At 34.2% G+C, this 21,973-nt stretch overlaps 1 long non-coding RNA gene across 1 annotated transcript in view; it reads right to left on the bottom strand.

The window, feature by feature from the left end:
• LOC119874048 overlaps positions 1 to 21,717 on the bottom strand; it is a 34,144-nt gene extending 12,427 nt beyond the window's left edge. The window contains exons 1-2 of the long non-coding RNA XR_005366432.1: positions 21,660 to 21,717; positions 9,381 to 9,471 (exon numbers count right to left, since the gene is read on the bottom strand). This is a non-coding gene — a long non-coding RNA (uncharacterized LOC119874048). The remainder of the gene's footprint in view (positions 1 to 9,380; positions 9,472 to 21,659) is intronic.
• Between the last annotated feature and the right edge of the window lie 256 nt (positions 21,718 to 21,973).

The following is a 21,973-nucleotide window of genomic DNA, read 5'->3' as shown; positions in this document are numbered from 1 at the left end:
CCTCCCACCCAAAATGGGTGACTAATGCTCAGGACTTGAGTAGGTTGGGACTCCTAAAATCTGACACATAATGAATTTTACATAATATTTATTGATTTATCCTACAATTAATTGAGATTCATTCTTTATGATTTTTCCTAGCCAACTTCTGTGGGTTTTTTAGTTTTTGTTTATTAAACATTTTGTATTTAGATCCACACTACTGAAATTTATTCATGATCTTTTTAGTAAATAGAGGTATTTACCTCTTTCTAGATCTTTTATACATTTCCCTATAATAGAAATATTTTAAAAATTATTGCTTGTTTTATTTATTTATTTATTTATTTAAAGATTTTATTTATTTATTCATGAGAGATACACACAGAAAGAGGCAGAGACATAGGCGGAGGCAGAAGCAGGCTCCATGCAGGGAGCCTGATGTGGGACTCAATCCTGGAACTCTGGGATCACATTCTGAGCCAAAGGCAGACACCCAACCACTGAGCCATCCAGGCATCCCTGCTTGTTATATTTAAAAAACATTTTCAAATGTCTTAAACTCTGAAAGTGTAAACTGCCTAATTATGTATAAATTGGATGCTTCTAATAATTAAATTTATACAATAGTGTATGGCCCAACATGTTTCGTTAGGAAGTAGAAATAGCATGAATAGATATAAACAACCTTGAAAATAAAATTTTTCTAATGAGCAGTTTAGACTTTTCTGTAATTTTCTACAACACAGCATAATATTCCACTTCTGGGTCTTTTATTTTTCTGGATACAGGACAGTCAAACATTCATTCTCCATTGGCTGAGAATATGTTCTCTCATTCTTGCTAAGCCATTGTATTGTAGAGTATAATACTCCCCCTTACAGAATCCGGAGTGAATTCTAATAACTTCTTAAAACTGGTTCTTTTTTTATTTAAAATGTTTCATTTGTTGAATATGGAGCATAGAATGGAGGTGAAGAAATGAGTTTCAGTAGAAAACCAGTTTGTTAATCTAAGCAAACTTGGTTTAACAACTTCATAAGACCAAAAAGCCACAAATTAAACTTCTCCCATTGCATGAATTTTAAACTAAATGAGCCTTTATAAAGCAACCAAGAGTGTCTTAAACTTTAGGTCCGGGCTGAGTTGTTGATATTAGGAACTCTTCCAAGAATAGAAAGTCAATAACTAAATGAATGTGAACTGGAAGTAGTTTATATGGATTTCAGAGGGCAACCAAGATAGGGTGCAAGCACAAGATGAGGAAGAAGTAAATGGTGGTGTAAATCCAGGATCATAAACCCCAGGGACACAGGCCAAACTCAAATCCAAGCCAGGCAGACATCTGTTCCAAAAAATTCTATTTTAAATGGGGCAGATATTTTGTGTGACATTACAGATTTGAGAGCAACAGAGGGGACACTGGTAAGAAGTATGAGTAATGACCACAAGCTGAGGCCAGAGACTTAGTATTCCCAGCCCAGCAGAGAAAGTTTAGTCTGTAGTTAGTCAAGCAGAGATATTGCACAGCATTAGTGTAGGTCAAGAAGTTTCAGCATGATGCTCTCACAGGCACCTGGGGTTTTGAACACCTCCAGAAACTCATTCATCAGGCATGGATGGCAGCTGTGAACTATTTTTGAATTTCACTTGCTAAGAAGAAAACTATTAATATATTTTGGTTAGTTTTCATACTGGTTAGGATTTAGCTTGCAAGTGAGCATAGATCATTCCTGGAATGGGGTTAAAGGAGTCATAACTAATATTGAGGTATGTGGGGGGGATGTGGAGTCAAGGGTGGCAAGTGATAAAGAGAGGCCAACCTCCTCTTAGGGAATTTCTGGTGGAGAGACCTTCACTCCCTCCTCAGTATTTAAAATTTTAGGTCAAAAGAGGAATCTGGTAGCAGTCAAATATTCTTTGTTGTGATTATTCTCTTGTTATAAACCAGACTGTGATCAGAGCATTCCTTTATGGTGTTTTGTTAAATTATTCCAACACCATGTAAACTAGGTATTATCAGCTTTTATAGATGAAACAAAATAATGAGGTCTGGAGAGGTAAATGCCTTTCCTTTGACCGACTCCAAGCTCTGCGCTCTTCTTCTACACGTCTTCTTTTGGAAACATTCTTTTTATCTCTCCCATATCACACAAAGCATCTGCAGAGACTGACTTGAGAAATTACCCTTGCTAACATAGAGTAATCCGCTGTAATTAGGCAAATTAAGCTCAAATAACGGTCCTTCGTTCGTACATATTGATACCCCGAGGAAAGATCATTTCTGAGACTTCTTCCATAAACCTGGCCAATGATTATATATATCATTGCAGAACAGGATAGCAGGGTGCTGTTGTATGATTCCACGATGATCATAAATAAGTTATAGGAAGTAATTTGTATTTTTATCAGTAAGTGCCATCATCCTAGATGAGCAAACAGCAGCAGTCACATTCCCCTCAATCATTATAGCTGCTTGTGGTGTGGTGTTTTTCATAATTCTGACTTTAGGTCTTAATCCAGCACTAACACTTAGCAGACCAGAGCAATATCTCTTCTGTGCTCTGTTTAATGTCCAAACATTAAAATTTTATGAATGACTGCAAATAGATAACAAGTGCCAAGGCAGGCCCCAGTTGCTATTGTTCAGCAGTGTTTGCTCTGCAGCAGTTTTCGGAGCTCTGCAAACATATCTTCCATCTGGCAGCTGGCTATGTTTTCAATTTTTTCTCTGTATAAAGCCCTTAGGCAATGCCATTTCATGCATTTTGCTACTCAGGCTAAGTGAATAGCTTATCAACATCTTCTGATGAAGTCCCATAATCAGTATTATTGATAAAGTAGAGAAAAATTATAAGAATATATTTGAATATTCTTCACTCATTAACAGAATCCATGGGGGGAAAAACCTTCAAATGCAAAAGTGTATGTTTGGTTAACAAATTAATCTTTTTATTTTCCTCCTTGTTAATAATACGCAGACATCTTCTGCTCTTCCCAGTCTTACAGTTTAGGTATCTCTGCTTACCCTGCATTGCCAGACTCAACCAAAATCTGACGTCAAGCTGGTCAAGTCAACTCCTTCTTTTTCACCATTGACCCAGCCCTGGAATTTGTTTCTTCTTGCAGACTCAGTGTACAGTGTGCTGTGGATGAAATTCTAGTCCATTTGAGCTTTCAGCATTGTACTATCTCCCATTCCTGGTCCCACACACCAGGCTGACTCATTTCACAGATGGACTTCTGTGTAAGATTACCCATCTTAAATGGGTAAATCAGGTGTAAATATCATAATGGGTAATGGGTAATATCATAAATATCAATAATGGGTATCATATCAATATCATAAATATCAAATATCATATATCAAATATCAAATATCATAATGGGTAATATCATGGTCAGGTGTAAATATCATATTTACACCTGACCATCTCATTCCAGATGACGCCCCCCCACCCCCGCCCCAGCAAAAGCCCTGTGTGCATATCTACTATAATTAACTCAAGTAGTTATTTTTTGACAGATAGTGCTTTATTTTTTTTTATTTTTTTTTAAATTTTTTTTATTTATTTATGATAGTCACAGAGAGAGAAAGAGAGAGAGGCAGAGACACAGGCAGAGGGAGAAGCAGGCTCCATTCACCGGGAGCCGGATGTGGGATTCGATCCCGGGTCTCCAGGATCGTGCCCTGGGCCAAAGGCAGGCGCCAAACCGCTGCGCCATCCAGGGATCCCCAGATAGTGCTTTAAAAAGAGTTGTTGCAGCTTATGAAGAATAATATGGAATTGGATGTCAAAAGCCTTTGATTCAGATCCATCTCTAACAGTTTTGTTTTAAGCAACCACCTAGCTAACCCTGGATCTTAGTTTCCATATCTGTCAAATGAGGAAGGGGGATTTTCAGAGCCTGTTTGGAAGAGGCAGAGAAATTTATCTACTCAGATCTCATCACTGTCCCCCTTAATTCCTGCACTGAAATTCACAAAGGAAATGCATCATACAATGAAAGAGAAAGAAAACAGCCTGGCCAGATCAGCTAAATTTAATCACAAGGTAGGGAGGTGGACTGCCCTGAATTCTATGTTAATTAGATGACTCTAGGTGTCCTTCAGTTCCAAGTAAGTCAATAATTCACTTGGCATTTGTTAGGAAAAGATAGTCAAATAATCAATTGATGTAGTTTATAAATTAGTAACTGACCGGTTTTATAGTCAAACTGGTTTTCATAAAATTAATGCAATCATTAATGTGAAGCATCAAAGGTGTTTTTTGTTGTTTTTACGCAATTCTAGCTTCAAAGTTCTATTAGAGCATTCAAAATTCCTTCGGAAGAGCAAAGACAAACTACAACTAAGTATCTCCCCCTATTGAATGACTAAAGAAAGCCTCTCTGTTAGGTAGGGAACATTAGTTAGAGTCTCAGATATTGGAAGCATTATAAATAGAGGGATAAACAAAGCACTGGTTTTCTGGGAACAAACAAATTTTAAAAGCAGAAGTTCATAATAAGATTAACGCAAATATTTTTCATCTTAAACAGGATCTTCCTACAATTTTTAAAAGCTAATACAAAAGGATTTTGCACAGAAGTTGAATCAGTCTAGAGTTCATCATGCTACTAACAAAGGTTCACATGCTTATATAAATGGAATTCATAAGAAGGTATTTAAAAAGCCTTACTTTGGCACCTGGGTGGCTCAGCTGGTAAGGATCAGCCTCTTGATTTTGGTTCAGGTCATGATCTCAGGGGCCTGAGACTGAACCTTGTGCATTCATGTTGGGCTCCCCCCTCAGGGGGGCGTCTGTTTATCCCTCTGCCCCTTCCTCTGCTCATGCTTTCTATCTCTCAAATAAATAAAATATTAAAAAAATTTAAATATAAAGCCCCACTTTATTTAGGAGTGTCCAATTTTCCTATGATTAAAGTCTTATTGGTCAAATCTCAACCTCAGTGAATATTATTTGGGAATTTTTCTTCTATTATTTTCTTCTATTATGTAGATGCACATACGTATTTTGCAAAATAGTATATTACGGGAATATAGTTTTGAATCAAGGTAGTTTTACTTAACCATATGTTATGAGCATTTTCCTATTGCACTAAATATTTCATAAAACTAAAAAGATTAGATTTTTATCAGATGAATACATCAAACTTTTTAAACATTTCCCTAAAAGAGATTTTGTTTATCATAATAGTGTTAACCAACATAGATTTTTACTCTATATAAGATATTATAAGATGTATACTATTCAATGCTTTACATGTATTAACATGTTTAGTTCTCAAAATAAACATGAGGTAGGTATTATTTTTCTTGTTTTATGTCTAAGGGAACTGAGTTGTCCAGAAGTTATTACTTATAGCACCCACCTCACCTACCTCTTTATAAATACATTGACATATCTGCTAGCAGATCCATTGATGATATTTGCTAGTAGAGGAGACTTTATTATGGAATTCTTTTAGCAGGATCTATCCAATCTGTGTAGAATTGTTTGTGGTAAACAAACATATTTATAGGGAATAGTTCTTGGAATATGTCATATATGCTATGTAATGACAATGAAATTGAACAACTGAATGAGTAGGAAATATCGAAACAGTCCCCTTCTTTGCAAGTGACAGGACTATACACTATTCTTAGAGTATTCATAATGTGACAAGAAAGGACCTGGGGAACTGTCCTGATGGTCTCAAACCTCTCCCTGACATCCTTGAGGCTGGTAATTATTTATAAACTTGAAACTGCTATCTCCATATGGAGTAAAATTTTTTATTCATTTAAATCTTATTTTAGCAACCCTATCCTTTAGATAATATCAGTTATTTTTTTAAACATTTTTGATGTGTAGGGTATATTGGGAGACAATTATCTACATTTTGTAAGCACAATCACTCACTACCTTTGTTCCAAATAATTTTCATAGATGTTTATGTACTGAACAGTCTTGGAAAATAGAGGTGTTATCTCCCTCCAGAACAATGGGAAAGCAGCTTACTGTCTGGTGTCATTAAGGGTCAAGTTCCTCTCTTCTGTTGCAGTCGATCACATATGGGTATGTCACCTGGACCTCTTCACTTTCCTCTGTGGATGCCTGGGCTTGGGGCACTGGCACAAGAAAATACAAGAAAATGATACTGCGGCTACAGAGTCTCACATCCTTCCGCCAACCTTCATATAAGTGTTGCAGGCTAAATTTTTAGCTTGCAAGGAAGGTAAAAATCTCTTAACTCTTCACAATCCTTTTCTGGTTAAATTTCCCTGGGTTAAATTTCACTGGTACCTCATAGCATCAATTAACAATGTCATTAATAGTGGATAGACTGCCTCTATACTCACTTTTGACAACATAGGCTATTATAAAACAGAGGGAACTTTCTCAACTTTGTTAATTGATGGTAAATAAGGCATCTCTTTGTTTGGCTATGTACATTTTAATTGTTACTGAAGAAGTTATAATTACCTTTATTTGTTTACTCTTAAAATAGACTCTCAAACTCCATTGCCAGAGACACTGTCTAAAGTAATTTTATTTGGTGTGGTCTAACTCACTGCCCAGCATCTATTAGGTAATCAGAAAATATTTAGAATTGAATGGATAAAAAGGATGCATTGCTTTATGGGCTGCCAAGACCATTTCTGGTTCTTAATCTTTATTCTCTGAATTAACTATTTCTTTGTTCTAATTTTCTTGAAGTTTCAACTTTCCCTAAAAATTCACGAGTTTTTTTGAGAGTCATTTTCCATTAGCAATCTGCTCTCTTTCTTCTCAGTAACCTTTCTTTTCTTTGGCTGTCAGTTAAAGTAATCCATTGTTTCTAACTTTACAAAAGAGAAAATTGATCATTTATAAGTCGTTTCACTCTGACAACCCTGCAGAAGGATCTTATATTTTCCAGTCATCTGTTCCTTAAAGCCTAACAAACGCTAGTCTTCAGTTCAGCACACTCATCTTCTTATCTAGCATCTGTCTCTTCCATTAGCTTTGATGTTTTTTGTTTACCCTTTTGGACCAATTTACTGCCGTAATCTATGAATGGAGAAATTTTATTTGCTTCAGTGATTTTTATCCTGGTAGAATTGAAAGCTTATTTTCTGTAGGGTGATGTTAGCAGTGATTTCTGAAATTCTCATTCATATATACCAGATTGGCTTGCTTCTTCAAATCTCTTTTCAAAAAATAAATATTATAAATATATTGAACTGATTTAAAATTATGTATCTATATTTATACACATTGATATGTATTATTCTCATATGTATATGTATATTAAATGTTGTATTTTGGCACAAACTTTTGGGACAACAAACTGCCCATTTTAATCAAGAATCTTAAAAAATGAAAAATATACCTTTTCTCAAATTATCCTAAGGGCATCATTTGAAGTAGAGTAAAAAATAAAACTTTATGCTTAGAGATGGCCATTGCAACATTACTTCCATAGTCGAAAACTTTCAGAAACCTTAAATATCTAGCATTAAGGACATTAAATAATTAATGGTAATGTTTAGAAGAGTCTTAATTAGCACTGAAAAATGATATTTATGTGAAAACGCAGAAGTTTTAAAGAAACCACTTTGAAATGCTATCAATTATATTTGGGAGATGAAACTAGTTTAATCAAATTTTTTATTTAACAGTGTGTTCTCAAAGACTAATTTTGCTTCTCTGTATAATAGGAATAATAAATATAGCCCTCTTAACATTGTGGGTTTTTTTGGCAAGACTTAGAGAGGTAATGGATGCAAATTGCTTATTACAGTGCATTATACATATTAAACATATTATTAGCACCCGTTATTGGGGTGCCTAGGTGACCCAGTTAAAGTGTCTGCCTTTGGCTCAGGTCATGATCCCAGGGTCCTGGGATCAAGTCCCACATAAGGCTCTCTGCTTAGCAGGGAATCTGTTTCTCCCTCTCCTCCACTCCTCCCCACCACTCACGTACTCTCTTGTTGGTCCCTCTCTCTCACTCTCTCAAATAAACACATAAAATCTTAAAATAAAAATGAAAGAAACCGCTGTTATTGCTGCCTGGAATGATTATTCTTGTATTATTATTATTGGTAGTAGTATCTATCATTGACTAAAAAGCAATATTGTGCTTCCCACTTGCCTAGCATTATTTTTCAAAGTCAGAAACTGAGATTTGGATATGTTAACCAGTCCAAAGTCAATCTAAGATTGAGAAAAGTCAAGCTTCTAACATCTGTCAGAATGTTATCCTTGATAGGCATGCAACCATTGCTACCACCTGAATGTGTCATCTCAACATGGCAAACTGGGAAAGACTTGGAAAGCAGTGCTCACATATTTGCTGAAAAATGAATCCCATTAACTTCTCTACTAGACTATAACTTGTATAAAATCTGTGGGGTAAAGTGCTTATTATTATCAATTATTAAACTTACATATGTGTGGGATTGATTTAGATGTTAAATGACTTATGACACTCACCAACTAATTTAGATTAGAACTGATAATGTAACCCAGGTCTTCTAACTGTCCCTTTTCTGCATGTGACTATATTACCAGATAATCACAGTGAATGTATTCTTTCAGAGGTTAATCTGCAGAGCAAAGTTTTAGCAAAGGTATGTTCCCGTCTGGCTCAAAATCTTTAAAGTATAGGACTGTTATCCAAAATATACAAAGAGCTCTTAAACTCCACAATAAGAAAATGAACAACCCATTTTAAAAATGGGAAAACTATAAATAACTCTAGGCCTACATATTCGGTAATCTAGATTAAATCAACCAGTTCCTTGAAAGACACAATCTACCAGAATTCACATAAGAAGAAATACACAATCTGAATAGGCCTATGTCTATAAAAGAAATTGAATCAATAATTATTATCCTTATAAAACAGAAAGCATCAGGCCCAAATGGGTTCACTGGTGAATTCTAATAAACATTTAAGAAAGAAATTAGGCCAATTTTCTATAAACTCTTTCACAAGACAAACGCAGAAGGAATATTTCCTAACTCATTCCAGGAGGCCAGCATTACCCTAATAATGTTTTGAAACCAAACAAATACATTATGAGAAAGGAAAACTACAGACCAATCTATCATGAGAAATAGATGCAAAAATTCTCAGTGAAGTATTAGCAAATCAAATCCAGCAAAGTATAAAAAGAATTATACACCACTACTCAGTAGGATTTATCCAAGGTATTGAGAGCAATTTCAATATTCAGAAATCAGTTTATGTGATCCATCAATCAAGAAGAAAAATCACATCATCATATCAATAGATGCAGATAAAGAAATTGATAAGTTCCAACACCAAGTCATGATTTAAAACTCTCAGTAAACCAGGAATACAGGGGGCTTCCTCAACTTGATAAAGAATATCTTCAAAAAACCTGTAACTAACACTGTACTTACTGATGAGAAACTTGAATATTTCACGATAGAATCAGGAACAAGACAAGGATATCCTCTCTCACCACTGCTCTTCAACATTGTACTGGAAGTCCTAGAAAATCCAATAGGACAAGAGAAGGAAATAAAAGGTAAAAGATCAGGAAGGATGCCATCATTGTCAATATAGAAAATTCCAAAAAATCAGCAAAAGGACAAAATCCTCCTGGAATAATATGCAATGATAGCAAGATTTTTATAAGGTTAACATATGAAAGTCATTTGCTTTAGCTATATATTAGCAATGAACCAATGAAATTTGAAATTACAAACCACTACAATTGACATTACCACTGACATTAGCACTCCAAAAAATTAAACAATTTAAGTATAAATCTAATAAATATGTCCAAGATCTATATGAGAAAAACTATAAAGCACTGATAAAATAAATAAAAAAACTAAAAAAATGGATAGATATTTAATGTTTATGAATAGGAAGACTCAATATTGTCAAGATGTCAGTTTTTCCTAAATTAACCTATAGATTCAATGCAATCCCAATCAAAATCCTTGCAAGTTATTTTGTGGACACTGACAAACTGATTCTAAAGTTTATATGGAGAGGCAAAAAAACCAGAATAGCCAACACAATATTGAAGGGGAAGAAGAAAGTTGGAAGACTGACATTACCCACTTAAGATATACCAAAAAGGTACAGTAATTAAAAGACTGTGGTATTAGTGAAAGAACAGACAGATCAATGGAAAAAAAAAAAGAGAGAGAGCTCAGAAGTAAACCCACATGGGGCACCTAGGTGGCTCAGTGGCTGAGCATCTGACTTTGGCTAGGTTGTTGTCCCAGGGTCCTGGGGTCCTGGGATTGAGTCCTGCATCAGGCTCTTTGGAGGGAGCCTGCTTATCCCTCTGCCTATTCTGCCTCTCACCATCTCTCATGAATAAATAAATGAAATCTTAAAAAAAAAGAAACTCATACAAATATAGTAAACTGATCTCTGATAAAGGAGAAAAAGCAACGGAGCAAAGGTAATCTTTTCAACAACAAATGGTGCTGGGAAAACTGGACACCTAATTGCAAATAATGAATCCAGAAACAGACCGTACATTCTTCACAAAAGTTAATTCAGAATGTGTAGTAGACTTAAAACACCTATAAAACAAAATAGGAAAAAATGTAGGCGAACTTGTGCTTAGCAGTAAATATTTAGATACAACAAAGGCATGACCCATGAAAGAAAAATTGATAAACTGAACTTCATTAAAATTAAACATTTCTGGTGAGAGACTATCAAGAGAAGTGCTAGAGAATAAGAGAAAATATTTACAAAAGGGGCACCTGATAAAGGACTGCCATCCCAAATACACAAAAACTCTTAAAATCAACAAGAATATGAACAACACGATTAAAAATATGAGCTGAAGACATTAACAATCACTTCCCCAAAGAAGATATATAGATGGTAAATAAGTATATAAACAAATATTCCATATGGTACGCCTTCAGGGAAATACCAATGAAAATAATGAGATACTACACACACCTTAGAATGGCCAAAGTCCAGAACACTAACAACATCAAATGTTGATATGATATGGAGCAGCAGGAACTCTTAATTGCTAGTTGTAATGCAAAATTATACAGCCATTACATTATTTAACTATTAAATATTTTGTTTACTTATGAGAGAGAGTGAGAGAGAGAGAGAGCATAAGTGGGGGAGCGGTCAAAGGGAAAGGGAGACGCAACCTCCCCACTGAGCAGGTAACTTGACATGGGGCTCGATCCTAGCACCCTGGGATCATGACCTGAGCTAAAAGCAGACACTTAACTGACTGAGCCACCCATGCACCCCGATACAGCCATTTTAGAAGACATTTGGGTTGTTTCTTGCAAAAAGAAACATACTTTTTTTTTTTTTTTTGGTGAAAAAGAAATTTACTATGTGATTCAGTAATCACATTCCTTGGTATTTAGAGGAGTTGAAAACTTATGCCCACACAAATACTTGCACATGGTTGTTTACAGCAGCTTTATTCATAACTGCTGAAATTTAGAAGCAACCAAGATGCCCTTCAGTAGGTAAATGGATAAATAAACTGCTACATCCAGGAAATGGAGTATTACTCAGTGCTGAAAAGAAATGAGCTCTCAAGCCTTGAAAAAGGATGGAGGAATCTTAAATGTATATTACTGATTGAAAATCTGGAACAGGTATGTACAGTATGATTTAAACTATATGAGATTCTGGAAAAAAAACACAAAACCATGGAGACATTTTTTAAAAATTATGTTTTTTAATTTTTAAAAAAATTTTAAAAGATTTCATTTATTTATTCATGAGAGATACAGAGAGAGAGGCAGAAACATAGGCAGAGGGAGAAGCAGGCTCCATGCAGGGAGCCAGATGTGAGATTCGATCCCAGGACTCCTGGATCATGCCCTGGGCCAAAGGCAGGCGCTCAGCCGCTGAGCCCCCAGGCGTCCCTATGGTTTTTTTTTTTTTTTTTTTTTTAGTTGTCTTAAGCATCTCTTCCATTTGCCTATTCATGAATTTTCATCTTTTTAATAAACTGGTAAACCTAAAAATGGAAAAGAAAAGAAAGAAAAAAATATTAAAGGCTGCCAGAGCTCGGGAGCACAGAGGGCTGAAGAAGCAGAGCAGTAAGGATTTGGGGACAGTGAACCTATTCTGTATAATATTATAATGGTGGAAACATTTCATTAAATATTTGCCAAAACTTATAAATTATACAGAACTCCCCATGAGGCAATAAAAAAAAACCCTCATAAAATGTACAAGATTACACTCTAACATAAACTATGGACTTTGGGTGATAATGATGTCAAAGCAAGGTCACAGATTATAACCAATGTACCATGTTGGTGGGGGGTGGTGACAATAGGGGAGGCTGTGCATGTGTTTGGGCAGAGGGTATATGAGAACTCTCTACTTTCTGTTCAATTTTGCTGTGACCTATAACTGCTTTAAAAAATAGTCTATTTCCAAAACCTTTTAAAAGTGTTCAGCTTTTCTGACTGTGATGTGGCTTTTCACCTTGGATATATTATAGGTGTTTTTATTTTCATTGTCATGCTCACCATTGTTACTACTAATAAAATGCAATGGAAAAAAATGAAAAGCAATTACCCATGACTCTTTCTATCCTAATATAGCAGGTATTTTTCATTCTTTGTGTATTACTTTCGTGTGTTATTTGCAAATAGCTTATTTTACACAGTTGAAGCTGAGTATAAATTACAATCTATGGGTTTTTTTTTTGCCACTTGAAATTGTATTACAAATACTTGTCTCCCCTTTATCTTCATAATCATCATTTTTCATAGCTGTGTAATATCCCATTATATGAATGTACCATCATTTAACAAGCCTTTCCCTATTGTTCAGCATTTATTCTATTACAGAAAATGCTGCACTGAATATTCTTTAAGCATATACCTTCTTTCTTCTGTTGAATTATTCCCATAGGACAAATTTCCAAATGTGGAATTACCATAGCAAAAGCCATGAAAACCTTTGGTTTTGCTACATATTAGCATATTCTTTTCAGAAGTAATCTATACTGAAATGAGTAGAGTACAAATGCACTGATTTGGCTATAACTTTTTTTTTTTTTGCATTAGATACCATCACCTCTAATGATGATTTGTTAGTTACTGTGGAAATGTTTTAAACCGATTTAATCATTTTATTAAAAATTTGGCTATAATAATAATGCTACATAGGAATATCAGTATTACTGTATTTCCTGAAAGCAATCCTATACTCAAATATGTTTGAACCTCAGTCAAAGCAGGAGAAATAAATATTTGAGACAAGTTGATTAATGATTGCCAATACTTAGGTGTGTAAGTATATGGTTTTGAAAATTTGGAAGTAGCTCTGTATCTAAAATAATTTAATCGCTTACTTTGGTAATTGGGTTAAAATAATTGAAGAGCTTTTTATAAATATCACAAACTAAAAGATAGTCTCTGTGTAATTAGGTACATTACAAATCCAGAAGTTTAAATTTAACATTGCTAAGAGTGATGGATAAGGGCAGTAGCAAACCCTCTGCATTTCTTAATCACGGATTCTACTTTTTCATTGTTCCAATGTATACATGGCTTTGAGAATGCAGATTGAACAGACTGGCTCAGCAATGCCAGGATAGATTTAGTATTTAAAGTTCAGTCAAATACCAAAAGGCCCAGAGGTTTTCTTCTGCACTAAAATAGCAAATCCCATTAGTTAGAAAAGCAGAAGAGAATAGAGTACCTCACCATCTTACCCACATAATTCCTTGATGTTTTCATGGATAGCACTCCCCTTCACAGTGGTTTTGCAGATTAGACGAATCCAACATCCATTTTTGACCATACTTGTTAATACTGAGTTGATAAAACTCATTTAGTCAAAGTTAATATATTTCTATCTATTAGGCAATTTCTAAATGCATTTCCAAGTAAACAGTCAGAAACACTGGTCTAGCCTGTACTTTTCTAACAAATGTATAGATCTCGTAATAAATTAAATTGGAATTTCTTTTCACTCTCCAAGATTAACTTGGTGGTTGCCTTAAGGCAACAGCAATTAAAAGTTGTTTTAGATTTTTTTCTTCTGAACTAAGCAGTATTAAATTTCTGAAGAGATGTTGGTAGATGAAACTGACCTTGTGGCATACACAAATAGGAAAATTCAACTATTTTATTTTTCTTAGGCTAACCAATGTCTACAGTGAATATTTTTGTAAGAAAGTATAAATATGTGAAATTGATGGACATATTTACCCAGAGATATCAGCTCTTTGCTTAGATAATTAATACTTATGATTCAGAAAACTTATTCAGATAAATCATCAGGGAGATAGACCACTGTGTCCCAAGTAATAAGTATATTTTATTAGCATATATTTGATGGGCAGCAAGTCTAGAATTAAAGATAAAATTATTAAAACTGAAATGAGTTTTTTAAATTTCAATTTCATGTACAAAATCACATAGAAAAACACAATACCATATGGTATTGCAAATTGGAAACCATTTTGGAGACAAATAGATTATGCCAAAAAAATAAGTAATATCCTTTTGTGGAAGAAATTTCCTTTAGTCTTTTAAGTCTTTGATAAGACAATTGGACAATTCATTTTAATTTGGCTTAAATACTAGGGCAAAACTGTTTAAAATGTTCGTTAAGTATATATCATATATTTATGTTTTTTAAAAAACTCCAGTTATTTTATATTTTTCTTGCCAAATTACTGTGGGGCCTCTATAGTGATTTTTCATGGAAGCACTGAATAGAATATTTTGGTCAAACCCATTTATACACACATGTGCGCACACACACAAATATACACACAATTTTTAAATATTTAAGTAAGAGTGGTAATTATTTTGTGATAGGTATTTGGTAAGAAAGTCATGCTTTTTTACTCTTCCCAATTATTAGCAGAGAAGAAATACCGACATTTAGAAATGTGCTTGTTAAGCCCAGATTCACTACAAGTAGAGTGAGTTATTGATTTTAATGATTTAAAAAGGTTCAACCTCTAGCATAGGGATTTATCTCCCATATGAAACATACCCATGTTCATGGTCTTGAACTTTTTGTCATCAGCCACCCCTGTGCTCTGGTAAGTGGATAATTTTGCAGCTTGGGGAAGCACTTGGGTGTAATAAAACACACTATAGAGATTTCTTTCTCCCTCTCCTGAACTCTGCATTGTGTTAGAAGCAATAAATGTACTTAGGAGAAAAATACCATTTTGGAGATGAATAGAAAATATTCAAGTATGAAACAAAGAATTGAGGTTAAAGCTGAAAATAAATCTTTAAAATGTTTTGAAAATTAGCTCCAGTGATCAAATGAGTGAAGTATTTTCATGTGATGTTAAACAAAGGAACTAGATCTCAAATATTTGAAAACCAATTGTTAGAGATTATCTAAGACCATATATTGTGGTTTCTAAATTTTCTTCTCTAGGGCTGAGTTCAAATCTGTCTTCAGACTTTAGATTAACAATTGTTACTTTTCTCTATAGGAGTCACTGAAGTCAAGAGGGAATGGTCAGGCTTTCAAATCAGATGATCCCTGATCAAAGCTATAATCATCTCTGCTGCCCATTAACCGAGTGACTCTGAGCAAATGTGTTATGGAGAACATTATGAAGCCATTGGTTTTCTTTATAGAAAGCAACTCTGAAAGGCCATGGTTTGCAGCATACATGACAAACGTTTTCATCTAAAGTTTTAAGTCTGAGAGAATGATAACTGCTTCCTGGAACTCTGTATTGGGAAGATTTGAAGATAGATTCAGATTCAATACAAGAGTGGGCCATAATCAATTATTCCCAAATATCAGATATTTTTAAAACACCCCAGATGATTGTATAGCCAGTACTGGGCTGACCTGTTCAACCACCTGAATATAGTCATTAATCCATAAGTAGTATAAAAACAAAGAAAATGACACCTAAGAAAATCAAAGACAAACCACAGAAAAGCAAATATAATCACAAAATTTAGAGAGCAGATTTTCTATATTGGGAGGTACAGTAAATAGGATTTCTAATTTCTTGCTAGAAACAATAGTGTTCAGAAGACAGAATTTTATATCCTTTCAAGAATGAAGGTAAAATAAAAAGAAAAGAATGAAGGTAAAATAAAGATATTTTTACATTAAAAAAAGATATTTTTAGATAAATTAAAACTAATAGAATATGTCACCAGCAGACCTACATTACAAGAAATATTAAGAAGGTATCTGGGTGGCTCAGTCAGTTAAGCATCTGACTCCTGATTTCGGTTCAGGTCATGATCTCAGGGTTATGAGATTAGGCCCCATTTCAGGCTCTGTCCTTAAAGAGGAGTCTGCTTGAGATTCTCTCTCCCTTTCTCTCTCTGCCCCTTCCCCTGCTCAAGAGCTCTCTCTCTCTCTGTCTCTTTCAAATAAATGAAAAAAAATCTTTAAAAAAAAGTTTTTTTCAGGAATCCCTGGGTGGCTCAGCGATTTAGCGCTGCCTTCAGCCAGGGGTATGATCCTGGAGCCCTGGGATCAAGTCCCGCATCCGGCTCCCTGCGTGGAGCCTGCTTCTCCCTCTGCCTGTGTCTCTGCCTCTCTCTATGTCTCTCATGAATAAATAAATAAAATCTTTAAAAAAAAAAGTTTTTTCAGACCATAGGGAAATGTTACCACATAGAAATTTGCTCTTTAGGAAGGAATAGTATCAGAAATAGTTTTTCTATTTATTTATTTAAAATATAAATGATTAGTTAAAACAACATTGTAACATATTGTGTGATTAGTAACATATGTAGATGTAATACACATGGAAACCACAGCACAAGGTGGGTAATTTCAAGGTTCTCACATTTTACATGAAGAGATATGTGAACTCTAATTATTCTAACTCAAATTACTCTAATTTGGGAGACATTACAGAAAGGAACCTCTAAAAATTAATACCAAGAGGTATAGCAAAGAATCTAAAGATAATTTAAAAGAGAATTATAAAAAAAAAATTCAGGGATGCCTGGGTGACTCAGTGGTTGAGCATCTGCCTTTGGCCCAGGGCGTGATCCTGGAGTCCTGAGATCGAGTCCCACATCAGGCTCCCAGCAGGGAGCCTGTTTTTCTCTCTACCTATGTCTCTGCCTCTTTCTCTGTTCTCGTGAATAAATAAATAAAATCTTTAAAAAAAATTCAATTAACATAAAAGAAGTTCAGAAGGAGTAACAGAGGAACAAGGAACAGAAATTATAAATAGAAAATAATTAGTAAAGTGGGATAAACATATCTTATTTACAATTACATAAATCTACTCCTATATAATTATATAAATGTAAATTGACCAAGTAGTATAATATGCATATATGAGTGAAAAGGAAAAAAAAAATCTCAGCAAGACCTAAATATATGCTGTTTAGAAGTGATACACTAAATATAGAGACTCACAGAGGTTGAATTCAAAGGATGCTAAAAAAATACCAAATAAATAGTAAGGATAATATCAGATGATGAAGACAAAACCTATTACCAGAGATTGAGAGGAATTTCAAAATAATAAATGGATTAATTCTGCAGAAAAATATTTCAAAAAACAAGTCTGCCTCTAAAAATAGAGGCTCCAAAACACATAAAGTAAAATCTGACAGATATAAAGAGAAAAACAGATAAATGCATAAGCATATTTTGTGATATTAATACCACTTGTTCAGTAACTGATAGAATATCCAGACAAAATATTAGTAAAGACATAGAATATCTTTAACCACCTTGACCAAATTGACATTCATAGAAAACTACATCTAACAATTTGCCAAATGTACATTTTTTAGAAGGGCACAGTATACATCCAATAAGATGGGACATATGCTAAGCCATCAAAACGATCTCAATAAGTTATAAAAGAGTGAAATGTGAGAGAGTTTAACTGTGACCATAGTGGACTTAAAATCAGGGACAATGTTATATCCAGAACAACCCTTTTCTAAACGTTTGGAAATTGAAAAACTTCAAGTAAAGCTACGGTAAAAGGAGAAATTGAAAAGGTAATTTTTTGAATGACAATGAAAATATAACTATTTGTAAGATTCAGCTGAAGCAATGCTTTGAAGAAAATTTTAGCTTTAATAGCTTGTTTTAGAAAAGAAGGAAGATATAAAACAAGTGATATAAGGCAGAGTTTGATAAATAAGAGCCAGTGGGCCAAATACTGGTAGGGATATTTTTTATAGCCCATCAAACAGAAATGCCTTTAGATTTTTAAATGGCTATATTTTAATAGATATGTTTATGTAGAATATCTTCAATATGCATACCTATAAAAGTATCTATAGAATATCCTCAATCTGCAAAGCTTAAACTATTTATTCTTTGGCTCTTTACCAAAAAGTTTACTCAACCATGACCTAAAGTTCTATTTTAAGAAGCTAGCAAAGAAGGGGCCAGATGGCTTCATTGATGAATTCTTTGAAAGTTGTCTCCAGTTAATTTTCCTAGCCACTTTACTTCATCATTATGTGCTACGATCTCATTTCATATATGAGCTTCTCTTAGAGACTCATTGCTCCCCACCCTTGAAATTTCCATTCTGTACCCTGAAAGGAACCCCGGATGTGACTCTATTCCCCTTGCTGTGCTACTCCTTTTTGCTTCCCTTACCCATGTCAACAGAGCAGTCTTCCTACTTCTCTACACTATATATCATAACCTCTTTGTCCCAAGATGGCATGTACCTTGCTGTCTTCATAGAGACCATAAAGGGAGAAGAGGCCAGAAGGAAAACAGATTTGTTTCCATAAGGAAAGAAAAAAAATACGACCTCCCCCCCTCCTTTAAAGTGATTTTCTTTATATTTAGCATTATTCCAGGGCTAGTGATAAAATATAGATTACCATGGTAAAAAGCCCATTGGGGTCAGGGTCCATCAAGCTAGATGTAAGATAAAAAAAAAAGATGGAGATTCTAGAAGCTGGGGGAATGCACTTTCTTCATAGCAACATTTAAAGTTTGCTCTTTGTTTTTGTCGTTTTAGCACGGCATACTTTGAATTAGTCTGGTTGGCCAGTCAGTTGCCTACAATTCAGTCACATTGTCTAAACGTTTGCCATTTTGGATTGTTCCATCTTATTTATAAATATGCACAAATATAAATTTCCGAGAGATGATAAAATGTCACTGAATCTACATCAGACAATTCTTAGTGAAAAATCTGAGCAAAAGCACATGTAAAAAGTTAAAGAATGAGTCAGGATGCACATAAAAATACAAAAGACTACCAGAGTATATATTACTAAGCATTTGTTTAACTCTTGACAAGTAATAAAACACACGGCTGTGAGATACATTGTTTCATAATCTTTTTTTTTTTTTTTTTCATTGTTTCATAATCTTGACAGCAACTCTGAACTAGACAAGGTCATATTTATTAATTTATTTTTAATTTTTAATTTCTTATGAAGAGGATTTAGAAAGGCTAAGATTAAGTAAATAAAGCAAAATAAAAATATTTGGGATGCTTGGGTGGCTCAGTTGGTTAACTATCTGATTCTTGGTTTTGGTTGAAGTCATGATCTTAGGGTCCTGGGGCGGAGCCCTTGCACTGGGCTCATGTGAGCATGGGGTCTGCTTGGAATTCTCTCTCTCTGCCCCTCCCCTATTTGTGTGTGAGCGCTCACTCCCTCTAAGATAAACAACAATTTTTAAAAAATATACTTAAGCAAGAGATGAGACTGTAAGTCTCAGAAATGTAATAGATTTGAAAATGAAATTAGTACCCATGATATATCCCATAAGTTTACACACATTTGCTAAAGATGGACATTAATTTTGCTCTAAACTAATAAATCACAATTAATCCTATAACTCATAGTGCACATAAGATAACAACCCTTAGGATGAATGTATTTTTTTTAGAAGAAAAACCAAAAATGAATTTCTCTTACGGGTCCTCATAGAAGGCATATGGGTAATTTGATGAAAAGTGTTCTCACAACTGATCAGTACATGCTGTGATGACCATAACAGACTTTTTATGAAGTTCCTTTAATATAAACTATAATATAAATATAAATTTATATATTTATAAATATAAATTGCTTTCACAAAGTAAGAGCAATTTTAGAAGGGGATTGAGAGGAGGCTGGGTATCCCCATTTGGCAAAAGTAGAAATGGGAAGAACAGAATACGCTCTTGCAAAAAGAGGGAACCTGAGTTGAGAATTAAATAATCAGCACATTTAATTGTTGAACATAATCTGCATAAATTCTTCCCAGGTTATCTATTAAAATCCATATTTTTCAGTTGATAAAAATTGTTTTAGAGACAACATTGCTTGATCATAACAATATATTTAAATAGTGAGAGAGCCAAGATTTAAAGAGGGTCTAACTAGATCCAAAGCACAAATTCTTTACACCACTATACCTTGCCCATTAGGTAGATAAGGAGGTAGATGCAATTAACTGGATGAAGAATTATGCAACTATTTTATTCTTTAAAAATAACTATGAATTGAATTCTTAAGGATGAATCAATCATGAGTTATTTCACTACACAAAACTCTCAGCTATAAAGTATTAAAAATAATCCTAAAATTGTTGATTTTCATTTTTACCAGTAACTTTCAGAGTATTTATATCCCTATATATGTATATTCCTATAAATCCTATGTTCAGTGACCACCTCTAGTCAGGAGGAAGATATTGCACTGAAGTTAATTGTTATCTCCCTTACAGAAGTTAATAATTTTGCAGCCTAATGCCACTAAAGATAAAATTTTTGTGATCTTATAGCCTGAGGATATCAGAAGTGATATATGATACACCAACCTTATTAATTCCTTTTTAAAAAAAAATTAGGTTTAAATAAAAAACCAAGCAAAAGGGTTCTGGCATTTGAAAGTAAGTAGGCTTTTATCTATTATTAATTCACATAAGAAAAACAGCTATGATGGCAAAGGCCAGATACTTATACACAGGCTATAAATATGGATGAATAATTCATTTTTCTATTAATGTTGAATTTATAGTCTAATGATTGAACTCGATTTTTTCTCTTCCTAGAAGGACATACACCAAGCAAAATACTGCACTGTCAACAGAACATAAAGCAATGCAGTAAACAAAATGAGATTTACTGGTCACATATTTTTCTTATTGGAATGTCCCCTATTCATAGACTTTATATTATGACTCACTAGAAGGTTCTGGAAAATCATATCTTTCTAGAGATAACCTTAAGTGTGAAGAGGTATTTGCCTCTCTATCAGGCAACATGTGATTTGACAGCTGCCAGAAGGCCCCTGTGCTCCATGTTACTGAGTCTGTAATCCAGGGCATTTTCTTCTGAATTTCTTTATTATAATTCAAATATACTTTCCCAGATCTCAACTTCTCACTCCAAGGCAGACAGCAAAACTGATGATCCAAACTTAAAATTTATTTATGGTGCTAGGAAGTCCTTGACCGTCTCTTCTGAGATGATCTCATTTTAAGACTGAGAGGGACTCATTCCAATTAAAAGGTTATTCCTAAAACAAATTTTCAGTGACCAGTCACTGTAATCTGGAATGAAAAGTCAATCAATTTGATGCCACCTGCCCTTGTTGCCCACTGGATGCATGCCTAAACCAAACACAGAAATGAGTACATCATACACACTCAGTTTGCCTAAGGCAGATCACACATCATCTATGAAGAATTGCCGAACACACACCTACACACACACACACACACACACACACAGAGAAAAACAAAAACAAAAAAACAGCAATTACCTCTCAACTTCACAGATGCTCCACTCGTTTAAATCCATCTTTCTTCTCCACTCCCATGTACTTCTGACACTGACTATCATAGGTTATATTTGTACTGCGGTATCATTCTAATTCTTCATGACACAAACAAGGTAAGTTGGCACAGAAGACAGAGATAATATTACTGGAATCCATTTTTATACCATAAAGCTAGTAATATCCTAACTTTAAGCAGAAGTAGTTCCAAATATCTATATGATATAGTTACATATAATATAGTTACATGTAATTCAGTGGCTCTGAATTACATATATACTAAAACCCCCAAACTAACT

Source organism: Canis lupus, chromosome 11 (genome assembly GCF_011100685.1).
Source record: "Canis lupus familiaris isolate Mischka breed German Shepherd chromosome 11, alternate assembly UU_Cfam_GSD_1.0, whole genome shotgun sequence".
In the NCBI taxonomy this organism is placed as follows: Eukaryota; Metazoa; Chordata; class Mammalia; order Carnivora; family Canidae; genus Canis; species Canis lupus.
Note: the sequence above shows the minus strand (reverse complement) of the source record. Positions and strands in the feature narration are given on the sequence as shown.